A 15404-nucleotide genomic window follows, 5' to 3' on the forward strand; every position below is an offset into this window, starting at 1 on the left:
GTGCACTTCTGTAAAGATATCTTATAACGAAGATGTTTATGAAATTCTATATAGTTTATTTTGAGTTTGTTGCTACACTAAACACAGCCGACTACTTGGAAACGGGAAGTTTGTAAGAGCTAAACCTGGAGAGCAATTTTTTTTTCTCTCTGGGAGTTCGAAAATATGCCCCTCTGTTTGATTAACGCCACCGTGTTTAAGAGAATCTCGGTGAAATTTCTATCATGGCGCCGTTCATCCTTTGGCGCTCGTTAAAGTTTAATTCAGCGGGAACACATAAAGAAAGAGTCATCGATCGATTTATGGATCAGGAAAGCGGCGGCACGAATGCATGGTTGCGATCTGCGTGCGTTAAGCCAGGCCCGCGGCGCGGACGAAGTTTAGTACTAGCGCCTGAAAGGTATGCTTATCTACACTACACTGTCGGGGGACTCGCTAAGTCGTCCAATTGTATTAACTTTCCGCATTTCCAAAGTGTGATAAATAATTCAGCAGCTGTCATACACCCAAAGGGAAGTTGTCCCAAATATTACGGGCTCGTCCTCACCTATTCCACAAAGTGCCATAGAGAGAAAAGAAAACTCAAAGAGCAGACAAAGCATGAGATGTGACTCTTAAACCTTGTCTGGTGCCTATATTCAAAATGTGGCTTCCAGAACTGGCGACTGATGTCGTTCTGTAAATCCTAGCTCATTTCTTCTAGACAACTGCTCGATATCGTTGACGATGCTGAGCAAATGCTTCGAAGAAATATTGTTAGGCTTACGACTGACCCGCCGGAAGAGGCGAGAGATATGTATTGAACTCGTGAAATATTATATACTAAATATTTGCAGTACTTAAATGTGCTTCTTGTTTTCTGGAAGCATTTACTCCTTTTATAGTATCGCCGAAAGTAAAGCTAATATTCTTTTACGCTATTCATTTATGTTTAATGGAACCACAGTTAAGTCGTTACACGATTATCGACGTGGCCATTAAATTAAGTTCAAAAATGGTTCAAATGGCTCTGAGCACTATGGGACTCAACTGCTGTGGTCGTAAGTCCCCTAGAACTTAGAACTACTTAAACCTAACTAACCTAAGGACAGCACACAACACCCAGCCATCACGAGGCAGAGAAAATCCCTGACCCCGCCGGGAATCCATTAAATTAAGTGAACAACATAATAATAAGACCAATAATACTAATCTTAATGCATCATTTGGTATTTTTAAGTTACTAATTACGGGCAGAGAATGAGGATAGTGACTCAGGTTGACTGTAGTTAGTATCAACCCTGGCAAACGTCCGAAATTATTTGGGAAAACAGTGGGAAACTAAAATGACTATGGCTGTATCGGAAGGAATCCTGAAGAAATAAGTATAGTACATTAAATTTCATACATTTATTAACAAGAACCTCTAAATAGAGAAAGTATATAATTTATTCGGAAAAAAGCATATTCTTTCAGAGCACTGTTCAAAACGTACGCTCGATTAAAGCAATATTTATCCACATACTCCATATGCGCAGGTACAGTCCCTGTCTTGTATTCACTGAAAGGATGAAGGATTGTCTTTCAATAAGAATATTTTGGCAACAGTAAAGATGATGAGAAGGTAGATCATTGCCTATGTGGTTACCCTGTTGCTTGCCTGAATGGTAATTTTTGGGCTAAAATTTGATTTGAGCTTAAAGTGATTTGTTCAATACTAGTTGTGTGTTTTAATTGAGCCTCATTTATAAGGATAACCGCTGCAAAACTGCGATCGACGATCGCACATGCTTGCTGAGCGCCAATACGTATGGGGGTAGCATGTGTCAGTGATTACTTTTCTTTGCGCCTATTTCAAGTACCTCACTTAATTTGAAGAAAAAACTAGCGTGATACATGCTAAATGATACGTTTATTAGTGGCAAAAGACGTTAAAGAGATTCATGTGCTAATTAGCAAAGTTCATAGGAAAAAACACCACAAGAGATGGAATGTTAAGAAACTAAGTTAGGGCCTTTACTGACGTTTCTGATGAAGTGCCAAATATGTGCCCATGTGTCAACACTGGAGATTTGTTGCAGAACGATGCTGTAAGAATTCGAGAAAACGGAGTACTAACGATTTAGTTCGTATCTAATGAATTTCCACAATTTCAAGAAGTTTTGCTACCATCGTGCAGCAAAGTTAAATTATTGAATGTGCTGAGTAATTGATAACTACAAGTGGCAATAAAAAAAGTTTGTCGTTATAGGGCGTTGCTGCAGCGTATGTGTAACGCAGCGAGACTTCGAAGCTGGTATATGAGCCCCGACGTATAGGCAAGGAATTAGTAAGGCATTCGTGTGTTTCCGACATGCGGGCGGCAAACGTGAGCTATTGCGGCTGTATTACTAAATACGTCCTAAAGAGACCACCATGCTGTTACTCTCTTCTTGGCTGTTGAATGACAGACATCAGTATATATCCTCCGGAGAGTGAAGTACGTGTATGAGGCAGCATGTGTACCTAAGAGCACCACTGCGGATGCTGCGACTAGGGGTGTAGATTGCTTCGTGATAATTCACGTTCCCATATCGTAAATGTCTTAACACGGAAGTTACGTCAACTCGAGAGGGAGACCTTCGAGCATCCATCCTGTAATCTTGATCTCTCCCCATGTGATTATCATACCATCGGTCCCCTAAAAAGGTCTTGAAGACTCGACGATTCCTGTCGGACGAGGACCTGCAGCAGGCAGTTACGTAGTTTTTCACGGAGCAGGACTCGGTGTTTTACCAAAAGGATATTTTAAACATGACGCGTCGGTAGAAGAGGGCCTCAACGTTCACGGCGATTTTACCTGATTGACAAACCGAATATGGACGACGCTGCCTTCGAATGGAATCTTTTTGATCACTTTTTATACCGCCGGGTTTTCTGCAGAAGACTACGCAAAACCTGTAAGACACATAGAAAATAGGATATCAGAGGATGGAGCTGCTGTCCAAGTTTTTAACTTATATCACATGAGCTCGATATTGACATCATTTAGGCCGCGGAAAACGATGCGATAGCAGGCGCGCAGGACATCTATTCATTTGGTTGCCCTTCTGCTGGTACGAATTATTTCGATGCGTCAGTACTGGAGTTGCGCTCTACGAAAAGTAAGGTTCAGTTGTTTTGGTACAGTTCATAAATGATGGAGTAAAAGATAGAATTATCGGTAGTGTTGCTAGCAGTGGTAGGTGAGGAAACATTAATGACTGTGTAAGAGAAACTGGAGCCGATGACTTCTTTGTTTTTGTTTGTTTGATTGCATATAATTACAACCGTATATCATTCAATAGTAATCCATTGCTTCTGACTCAAGTGGAATATACGGTATATGCAGAAACATAAATGTAATTATTGTTGTTCTTTTGCACTCAGTAGAAGGATGTTTTTCACTGTGATCAAAGGCAAGAGTTTCTTGTTATTATTGACTAAAGCGAAAGTTGTTTCTGCATTACAGAAACATGTTTTGTGTAAGATCATTGAAGTATTGAGCGGTGCTTATACATTTCCAGTCCAAATGGTTCAAATGGCTCTGAGCACTGTGGGACTTAACATCTGAGGTCATCGTCCCCCAGAACTTAGAACTACTTAAACCTAACTAACCTAAGTACATCACACACAACCACGCCTGAGGCAGGATTCGAACCTGCGACCGTAACAGTCGCGCCGTTCCGGACTGAAGCACCTAGAACCGCTCGGCCACAGCGGGTGGCACATTTCCGGAAAAGAAATTAGTACACTTGGAGAGATGACGTCCGTTCTGATCCGATGACTGCATATGCCACCTGGGGGACAGTAATTGTATTGGTTATATTTTCAACGTCGTCTGCCAACAGATAGCTTAGTGGCCTAACAGCCAGAGTGCCATCTTTGTCTCCCCTTTAATAGGGAATGCTCACAGTCACAAGGTTGAGTGAGGTGGAAACGTCTGAAGCAAGCAGGCAACCATGACACGGAGACGCACTCGTGCTTCCTGCAGCCAACTCAGCAAGTTTGAAAGAGACTAAACTGTTAACTTCCGAGTGGTGGGATGGTCCTTTCGGAGGACTGCCACACGACTCGGACGTGCTGCGTCAATTCTACAACGGTGCCGTGAACGTTCTCACGCCCGTAGACGAGGTTCTGGACGTCACGCAGAACAAACGCCCACCAGGGTCTTCGTATTATAGAGCCAGCAGATCGTACAGATCGTACAGCTACCACAGCACGGATAAGAGGGCTTGTGGCTCCAGATGTGTCAACATGAACTGTTGCGAACCGGCTGTTAGCATTGGGACTTCGGGCAGAAACACCTCTAGCTCCTCTTCCACTCGCGCACGGCCCGACTGCTACTGTCGCCAGACGATCTCTTGGAAGATGGAATGGAGCGCAGTGGTCCTCAGCGATGAAAACAGATTCTGCCTGCAAGCAAGCAGTGGTCGTCTGCGAGTACAATGCAGACCTGATAAGTGCTATTTTTTAAAATAAGAGGTGGAGCCCTTACACGCCCACACCAGCATGATGGCGAATCCGAAAGTTCTACGGCCATCTCTGCATAAGGGTTAGTTTTCACTAAAGTGAAGTCTCGCAGGTGGGTACTGCGATGTTTACGTACGAAGGGTAGCGGTTTGAAGGGCAGAGGAAAGAAAGCGCCAAGGGAAAAAAGACCTCTGCGATAGATGGGTCGGGTTGTAACAGGAGTAGCGGTTTTCTTGCTGCCTGCGACAGGTGATACTAGGGCAAGCTTTGTTAGTAGTTGGTCTAATGCAGGTCGGTACCTTTGACGATGTGCGGTAGTATTACTCGGCGGCTGCTGCTGGGTGCCGGTGTGGGCCTCTCGGTCAGCGTCAGCATACCTGTAACAGTTAGGTTCATCATCGTTTTGTGTCCGATAGGTCATACATCGGATTCACAGTGTAGTGTAGTGTTGGCGGTTTGTTTCTGGGTTAGTGTGCGAGCTTGTCGGTTTCCCTGTTGTTGCCTGATGGTCGGCTTTAATAGCAGGTGGCGTATCCACCCCATGTTGCTGGTTGGCAGGGGCCTGCCGATGTTGTCACTTCTTGGTGCTTGTTAGCTCACCATAAGTGGTTATGTCCTAGCTAGTAGAGTCTGAGTGTCCGCTGATATGAAACTTCCACGCAGATTGAAACTGTATGCCGGACCGAGACTCGAACGCAGGACCTTTGCCTTTCGCGGGCAAGTGATCTACCAACTGAGCTACCCAAGCACGACTCACGCCCCGTCGTCACAGCTTTACTTCCGCCAGTACCTCATCTCCTACCTTCCAAACTTTTCATTCTGCAGAGTGAAAATCTCATTCTGGAAACATCCCCTAGGCTGGGATGGATATGTATTTAGGTAGTAATGTGGACTATGTATTTTTTAAAAGTATTTATATACTTATATCGTTACAAGTGGAAAACTTACTACTTTTATAGGAACTACACGATTGAAAAACCCTTTTAGATCGTCTACGTTCGGTTTCTCATTGCCTTCTGATTGATTAGAGGTCCACCGATTCAAAAATCCATTGATTCAAAAATACCATAATTTTTTTGAAATACTAGTGTTTGTTTACAAAATATGAAACCCAGAAGCGACTTGAACAATCGGGCAATGGACGTGAAATCTAACATGGAGCACACTGAAACGGGAAGTTCTTTCAGCAGGCAGCGCGTCTTAACACGCATGAGATAGTCTTTGATTCTTGTCATATCAAAATTGTTGAGGTATTTACAATGTGAATATTAAGTTTTCCAGTTGAAAAACGTTTTAATACTGGATATATTCGTTTAGGTGGCAACTTTCTTCATATGTGTAAATCTAGGTAACGTCTTCCCGCCGTCGAAAACAAACAATAAGATGAACACAGCCATAGCGTGTTTCGTGCGCGTGTGTAAAGCGCCCGGCGTTGCCGTGGGAGACGAGAATACATAATGCGTCGGCAGTGTGTGAGCTACGAGACAGCGAGCTATGGGAAACGACTCATATTTCAGCGCTACAGCCATTATCTTGCGTCAGCCGGCTCTTCATGCTTTCGCAGTTTACTCTATGACTTACATATACCGTGAATCTGTGTAGAAAATATTGCACTGCTGCGTCGCTGGGTGATAATACTTGAAACATGACCACAATATAACGTATCATGGGAGGAAGGTGACGTTCATTCACATTCATAGTGACAAAATAAATGAAGATGCATACGGGAAGACACGGAAAGTATTTACTGCTTTTGGAACTGAAACCGGAAAGAAATGGGGAAGAAAAGATAAGCAGACTATAGTAAGCTCCTAAACGTCTTGGCCTGGATTTCCTTTTTAACAGAAGCAAAATGCGTTTTCGAGGAAACGGGAGGTCGTCGGCATAATATCAATGATCCACAGCATCTGCCTGAAGAGATCGATTGCTAGTACTACGTCGATAACCAAACGACTTCTAATGACTTTAAGCCCTTCGGTCTGCGTTGTATATATAGTAAAACCTGACGCTAATGTTATACAGTCTTTATATTGAGCTAGTAATAAAGGAAACCAAGGAGAAATTGCAACAGAATGAAGTTCAACGACAAGGAATAAAACCTTTGAGGTTTTCCGACAATATTATAACACTGTCAGAGACGGTAAAGGACTTATAAGAGCATTAGAATGGATTAGGTAGTGTTTCTAAAAGAGGTTACAAGGTAAGTTTCAACCAAAGTAAAATAAAAAAGGCCGTGAAATGTAGAATAAAAATAGATTCATGCTAAGGAAATTACATTAGGAAATGGGAACTGAAAAACAGTGACTGAATTTTGCTATTTGGTGGGAAAATTGCTGTCGACGACCGAAGTAGTAGGGTTAATAAATCCAAACTGGCAATACCGAGGAACGTGTTTCAGATAAAAACAAATTCCGTACCTACAATATAAATTGAAGTGTTAGGTAATCTTCTCTGAGGTGCAGACGAGAAGAGAATAGGACGTTTTGAAATGTAGTGCTGCAGAAGAAAGCTTAAGATTAAAAGGGTAGATCTAGCAAGTAGTGAAGAGGTACTGAATAAAATTGGGTAACAAACGAGTTTATGTCGTGACTTGAGTAAGGAATCGGTTGATGGAAAATACCCTGGGGCATCGAGGAATCGTCAAATTGAAAATGTAGGGAAGTGTGTTGCGTAAAAAAGTTAGAGGGAGACCACGGCTTGCCTACAGTAAGCAGCAATAGCTACGCAATGATAAAAAAGGCTTACACAGGACTGACTAGCTTGAACGCCTTCATCCTACCAGTCTTCAGACTGAAGACCACAAAAATAACATCAGCAATAACAACGCTACAAAATCTATTTTTATACGTCCATTAAATGATTCCAGGTTTATATGATACCTAGTACGCTGTATGTAATTATGTCTGTCATATCAATATTTGAATTAAGTTTACTCTTTATACTACAGTGAATTGAGTCATGGGAAAGGGATATGCACATATAAAGATGGCGGTAGTATCACGTACACGAGGTGTAAAAACGCAGTGCATAGGCGGAAATGTCATTTATACTCGGGTAATTTAAGTGAAAATGTTTATGGCATTATTATGACCGCAAGACGGGAATTAACAGACTTTTATCGTGGAACAGTAGTTGGAGCTAGAGCCATGGGGCATTCCATTTCGGAAATCGTTAGGGAACTCAGCATTCCGAGATCCACAGTGACAAGAGGGTGCAGACAACACCAAAGTTGAAGCATTACCTCTCATTACGGACAAAGTAGTGGTCGACGGCCTTCGCTTAACGGCAGAAAGCGGTGGTGTTTGCGTAGTGTTGTCATTGCTAACAGAAAAGCAACACTGTGTGGAATAACGGCTGAAATGAATGTGGGACGTACGATGAACGTATCTGTTAGCACAGTGAGGCGGAATTTGGTGTTACTCACCTATATAGCAACAGATGACGGTCGCGAGTACCTCTGCCAACAGCACGGCACCGCCTGCACCTCCTTTCCAGTTCTCGTGACCGTATTGTTTGGCCCCTAGACGACAAAAACCTATGGCCTAGTCAGCTGAGTCCCAATTTCAGGTGGTAAGAGTAGACTGTAAAGGTAGAGCGTGGCACAGGCCCCACGAAGCCATGGACTCAAGTTGCCAACAAGGCACTGTGCGAGATAGGGATGGTTCCATAATAGTGTGGTCTCTAGAATGAACTAGATCCTCTGTTCCATCCGCTAGCTGGAGATCATTTGCTGCCATCTGACCCCTCTGGTCCAACTGAACCAACGATTGACTTGAAATGGTTATGTTCGGCTATTTGCAGACCACATGAAGCCGTTTATGGACGTCTTGTTCCCAAACAACTATGGAAGTTTTATAGATGACAGTGGTCCCTGTCACCGGGCCACGACTGTTCGCGATTGGTTTGGAGAACATTGTGAACAGTTAGAGCGAATGATTTGGACAGCCATATCGCCCGACGTGAATCCCATCGAACATTTATGGGACATAATAGTGAAGTCAGTTCGTGCACAAAATCCTGCACCGGAAACACTTTCGTAGTTACGGACGTATGTAGAGGCTTTCGGCAGGGGACTTCCAACGAATTGAGTCCAAGCAAAGTCGGGTTGCTACACTACACGGGGAAAAAGGAGGTCCGACACGATGTTGCGAGGTGCCGCATGGCTTTTGTCACGTCATTGTACGAGGAGTGTTTTTTAAGGATGTACCGTTTTGCCACACCGCGGCCGCAGTGCGCACTGGGTACCTACATCTGTTGTCTACGCACTGATCCCATTACATTCTGATTCTTCCTTGTTTACGTTGTGTACTGAGTGTTTAAGATGCCTCCAATAATCGTAAGTCCCGCCGACTGTGAAGTAAGGGCTGTTAAAAGATTCCTTAGTGCTAAAGGCCTTAAAGTGATATTCATCGTGGGATCTGTGCAGTTTATGAAGAAAACATTATGAGTGATGGAATGGTAAGAAAGTGGGTGAGAGCATTTAAAGATGAGAAAAAACAGACGCTTTACATTTTCCTCCTTGCGGGATGACTTTCCTAATATTCGTCGTAGTGTTTTGTATGGCATTGTGTATCGTTCAGTTTCATCGCAGATTACGCGTTATGTGATTACAGTTACCGCTGGTTCAGCGGAGTCCAGCATTTTAGATTAATATTTGCCCGCTGTCAATGCATTCTGATATCGTGTTCATTGGGTTGGGAGCGCTCCTGGCTTTGCAGAGTGGCAGTATGGTTCAAATGGCTCTGAGCACTATGGGACTTAACTTCTGAGGTCATCAGTCCCCTAGAACTTAGAACTACTTAAACCTAGCTAACCTAAGGACATCACACTCATCCATGCCCGAGGCAGGATCCGAACATGCGACCGTAGCGGTCACGCGGTTCGAGACTGTAGCGCCTAGAACCGCTCGGCCACTCCGGCCGGAAATGGCAGTATGTGCACACAGTAGTTGCAGTATAGTGTTGGCTAGACTCTGTCGGTAATGGGCGGCGTTCGCTAATGTGTTTTCGGGCTAGTTATCAGTTCCCGTTCCCTGATGGTCTCAAGGCCTCAGTGTGGATTGAGTAGTCTTGTACGGTGGCACACGGTATGTTGCTAAAACGGAGAGTAAGTAAATTGTCTGAAATGCATAATAATGTTGGTAATAAACCATACCGTCTGTGATTCGCTTATAACTTCTCATTAGAACCCGTCATTGTCCGCCTTCTAAAATTACCGATTAAATAAAGTATGTCGTTCTATTCCTGGAATGGAGAGATGTATGGTGGAATCATCATACCGCGAGACGTCGCCAAACTAACGACTGCGATTTATTGGCAGAACAATTAGGAAATGTAACAGAAGTAATAAAGAGACTGCGTACAGTACGCTTGTCCGCCATCTTCTGGAGTATTTCTGTGCGATTATGCGATGGGGAATCCCATCAGATAGAATAGGCGTGGGGGGGGGGGGGTGGAATAGAAAAAGGTTAAAGTAGGGCAGCTCGTTTCGTATTATTGCGAAATAGAGGTGACAGTGCCACAGATATGATACGCGTATTGACATGGCTATCATCGAAACAAAAGCGTTTTTCGATGCATCAGGAACTTCCCATGAAGTTTCAGTCACAAACTTTCTCCTCAGAGTGCTAAAATAATTTGTTGGCGCCCACCTGCAAAAGAAGAAATGATAATAGTAATAATAATAATAATAATAATAATAATAATAATAATAATACCCGTGGAGGTCCAGGAAAAGAATAGGCTTCCGGTATGTTCTGCCAGTCGTAAAAGGCGACCAAAAGAACAAACCACTAATAGGGCTAACCCCCCTTCTAGTGTGATCAGTTGGTTCAGGACAGAACTAATGAAGCCTCGGACAAGCGATGCCATGGTCGGGGACGACGCTTGAACCCTATGCCCGTCCACAATGGTAACGACACTGCTAGCCACACGGAAAATAATTTAAATACAAATAGAGGTGTTTTGCAGGATATGCTTCCTGCAACCACTCTAGAAGGAAAACAAAGACAGAGGATGAGATGGTCAGATGAAGTTAACAGACACCTCATGTTCTGTTATTACCAAGCAAAAAACTTAGGAACCAACACAACTGGATACAGATCACAAGTATACACAACATTTATTACCAGATGCCCATAATTAAAAATTTTAACAGAACAACGACTAGCTGATCAGATCCGTATAATAATCGAAAATAACAGGATACCTCAGTCAGAATTAGAAAACATCAAACAACAAGTACAACAAATACTGGAACAAAATAATGTGCAATCAGAAGAGGAAGAAAATACAGTAATGGACTCAAACATCCCAGAGCAAACAAACAAAGAACAACACGCATCAATTAAACAATTAGAGGAAAACGAAATCTTAAGACAGCCACAAATAGAACACGAAGTGACACACATGTTAGATATAGAAGAAAAATTTCAGCTGACATATCTGGAATACAAAGACACAAATACAGACGTTAGACCATTCTTGCATAGACCACCAAATAACCCACAAGTCAAAACAACAATAACAACTATTAACACAATCATACACAACAAAATAAATGAAAATACAACTATGGAAGAGTTACAACTACTGGTTTATATAGGAGCACTCACTACACTAAATATACACACTAGGCAGAGATCAGAACCAACCAGCACACAGAAGAAACCCACAAAACCAGCATGGCAACACAGGCTACAGTCCAGAATAGAAAAACTAAGAAAAGTCATCAGACAGCTAACACAATTTATAAGAAATGAAATGTCAGACAAAAAACGAAAAAGGTTAGGTAAAATCTCACAATAAGAAGCGATAGAGCAATTAGATGAAAAGAACCAGAAATTACAAGCATTGGCCAAACGACTCAGAAGATACAAAAAAGTGAAAATAGAAGGAAACAAAACCAAACATTCAACACAAACCAAAAGAAATTTTACCAGGCAATAGATAACACACACATTAAAATAGACAATCCACCGAACATAAGACATGGAACACTTCTGGAGCAACATATGGTCAAACCCAGTACAGCATAAGAGGCATGCACGGTGGATACAAGCAGAAACAGATGCATACAAGATGATACCATAAATGCCTGAAGTGATAATTTTGCAACATGAACTCACCCAAGCAATTAATTCTATGCCCAATTGTAAAGCCCCTGGAAAAGATAAAATAGCAAATTTATGGCTAAAGAAGTTCACCTGAACACATTCACATTTAACTAAATTATTTAACAGTTACATTGCAAACCCATACACATTCCCTGATACACTTACACATGGAATAACTTACCTGAAACCTAAAGATCAAGCAGACACAGCAAACCCAGCTAAATATCGCCCCATAACATGCCTACCAACAATATACAAAATGTTAACTTCAGTCATTAAACAGAAATTAATGACACATACAACACAGAACAAAATTATAAATGAAGAACAAAAAGGCTGTTGCAAAGGAGCACGAGGATGTAAAGACAACTGATAATAGATGCAGAGGTGACATATCAAGCTAAAACTAAACAAAGGTCGCTACACTACGCATACATTGATTACCAAAAAAGCTTTTGATAGTGTACCCCACTCATGGTTACTACAAATATTGGAAATATACAAAATAGATCCTAAATTGATACAGTTCCTAAACATGGTAATGAAAAATTGGAAAACCACACTTAATATCCAAACAAATTCAAATAATATCACATCACAGCCAATACAGATTAAGCGTGGAATATACCAAGGAGACTCATTAAGTCCTTTCTGGTTCTGCCTTACTCTGAACCCACTATCCAACATGCTAAATAATACAAATTATGGATACAATATTACTGAAGCATACCCACACAAAATCACACATTTGCTGTACATGGATGATCTAAAACTACTGGCAGCAACAAATCAACAACTCAACCAATTACTAAAGATAACAGAAGTATTCAGCAGTGATATAAATATGGCTTTTGGAACAGACAAATGTAAGCAAAATAGCATAGTCAAGGGAAAACACACTAAACAAGAAGATTACATATTGGATAACCACAGCAACTGCATAGAAGCGATGGAAAAAACAGATGCCTAAAAATATCTAGGATACAGACAAAAAATAGGAATAGATAATACAAATATTAAAGAAGAACTAAAAGAAAAATATAGACAAAGACTAACAAAAATAGTGAAAACAGAATTGACAGCAAGAAACAAGACATAAACTATAAATACTTATGCTATACCAATATTGACCTACTCAGTTGGAGTAGTGAAATGGAGTAACACAGACCTAGAAGCACTCAATACACTTACACGATCACAATGCCACAAATATAGAATACATCACACACATTCAGCAACGGAAAGATTCACATTAAGCAGGAAGGAAGGATGAAGGGGATTTATCGACATAAAAAACCTACATTATGGACAGGTAGACAGTTTAAGAAAATTCTTTCTATAACGAGCAGAAACTAGCAAAATACACAAAGCAGTCACTCATATAAATACATCGGCTGCACCACTGCAATTTCATAACCACATCAACACTCCTTTAGATCACATAACATCAACAGATACGAAGGAAGTAAACTGGAAAAAGAAAACATTACATGGCAAGCACCCGTATCATCTAACACAGCCACACATCGATCAAGACGCCTCCAACACATGTCTAAGAAAAGGCAGTATATACAGTGAGACGGAAGGATTCATGATTGCATTACAGGATCAAACAATAAACACCAGATATTACAGCAAGCATATTATTAAAGATCCCAATACTACAACAGATAAATGCCGACTTTGCAAACAACAAATAGAAACAGTAGATCACATCACAAGCGGATGTACAATACTAGCAAGTACAGAAGACATGACAATGTAGCAAAAATAATACATCAACAACTTGCCATACAACATAAACTAATAAAACAACACGTTCCCACATACAATTATGCACCACAAAATGTACTGGAGAATTATGAATACAAATTATACTGGAACAGAACCATTATAACAGATGAAACACCACCACATAACAAACCTGACATCATGCTCACCAATAAAAAGAAGAAATTAACACAACTAATCGAAATATCCATACACAATACAACAAACATACAGATGAAACAGGAGAAAAACTGAAAAATACATCCAACTGGCTGAGGAAGTCAAGGACATGTGGCATCAGGATAAAGTTGACATTATACCAATTATACTATCAAGTACAGGAGCCGGCCGGAGTGGCCGTGCGGTTCTGGGCGCTACAGTCTGGAACCGAGCGACCGCTACGGTCGCAGGTTCGAATCCTGCCTCGGGCATGGATTTGTGTGATGTCCTTAGGTTAGTTAGGTTTAAGTAGTTCTAAGTTCTAGCGACTGATGACCTTAGAAGTTAAGTCGCAAAGTGCTCAGAGCCATTTGAACCTTTTGAACTACAGGAGTCATACCACACAATATCCACCAGTACATCAACGCAATACAGCTACATCCAAACTTATATGTACAACTACAGAAATCTGTAAGTATTGATACATGTTCAATTACCCGAAAGTTCCTAAATGCAATGTAACATATACCGTACAGTTAAAAGGAAGTCACGCTTGATCAAGATCCGCGTCACTTTCCATTTTTAACCAGTCGTAACGTCTGAGAAAAAAAACTATAAAATAATAATAATACGAAATAAGAGAAATCAGGCCTTGTACGAAAAGATTTCAGTGTTCGTTTCCCCCATGCACTGGTCGAGAGCGCAACGGTAGAGAAACAGCTTGAAGGTGGTTCGATAAACCCTCTGCCAGGCACTTGATTCTGCATTGCAGACCAATCGTGTAGATACAGATGCAGATAATTTGAAATCTGCTGCTCCCAAATTTGATTGCATTGCCCTGACTACTGCTCCACCTCGTCCGATGCCGGCTAATGTCCCGGTTAGAGAGGTAGCACCTTCGTGGTTATGTCTGAGACAGAGAGATAGATAGATAGATAGATAGATAGATAGAGAGAGAGAGAGAGAGAGAGAGATAGAGAGAGAGCGTAATAGGGGGCGTAACAATGTACGTTCCACTCTTCCTGTAATTGTAGCGTCATCGCACTCAAAATAACCTGCAATGATTAAACGCGTTAACAAGCGAGCTTTTGAACGCCCTCACATTTGTACCAACGATTAAACGTTTGTCTGCCCTTTGATTCTACAATGTTTGCCACACATTGTCACTTTGATTGCAATTTACATGATGCATTTATGAATGTTGTGTGACTTCTGCTGGAATCCACGTGTCGCTTAAATATACAGCTTGTGGTTTCAAACCCGATTCTTCATTCTGTTTTTGTAAAATATTTTACTATTGTGTGTCTTTCTCGCAGCTGTGCCTGGAATTTAACACGTGACGATTCATCTGTTAGGGATAGTTAAAAACATAATCTTACAAGTATACTGATTTTCTGTATGAATAGTTTTTGGTGCCCTTCGAAGTTCATTGCGAGTGAGAAAAACAGTGAAGTATTCGCAGAGGTTCCGGTTCTTTGTACTGGCACGGTGTGGCAGAAATATCTTACTAGTAAACATTTCTCCAAACGCTAAACGGAAAATTTACTCTGAGAAATTTGCGTTCTATGTCCTGTGGCAAGTATTTTCCTTATGATCATATCCGTCCGTATTTGCACTGCATCGACCTCCTCAACTTTAACATTTTGCAAGCAGACTGCATCACCTCCTGCGTCAACACTTTCGGTTCTTTCGCTTGTTCACCGTCAGCATATTTGATCACTTTAACAGCAAGCAGTCGCTCCTACCCGAGCTCATTTTGCGTGCTTGAACTCTGAAGTAATAACGTGAATTACTTGGAACTGGAACGCTAGCTTTTATTACGCCATGCTGTCATGTGCCCTGCTGGATCAACATGCGGCGTAGTCAAACATTAGAGACAAATGTCCTGTAC

This window comes from Schistocerca cancellata, chromosome 1 (assembly GCF_023864275.1).
Source record: "Schistocerca cancellata isolate TAMUIC-IGC-003103 chromosome 1, iqSchCanc2.1, whole genome shotgun sequence".
In the NCBI taxonomy this organism is placed as follows: Eukaryota; Metazoa; Arthropoda; class Insecta; order Orthoptera; family Acrididae; genus Schistocerca; species Schistocerca cancellata.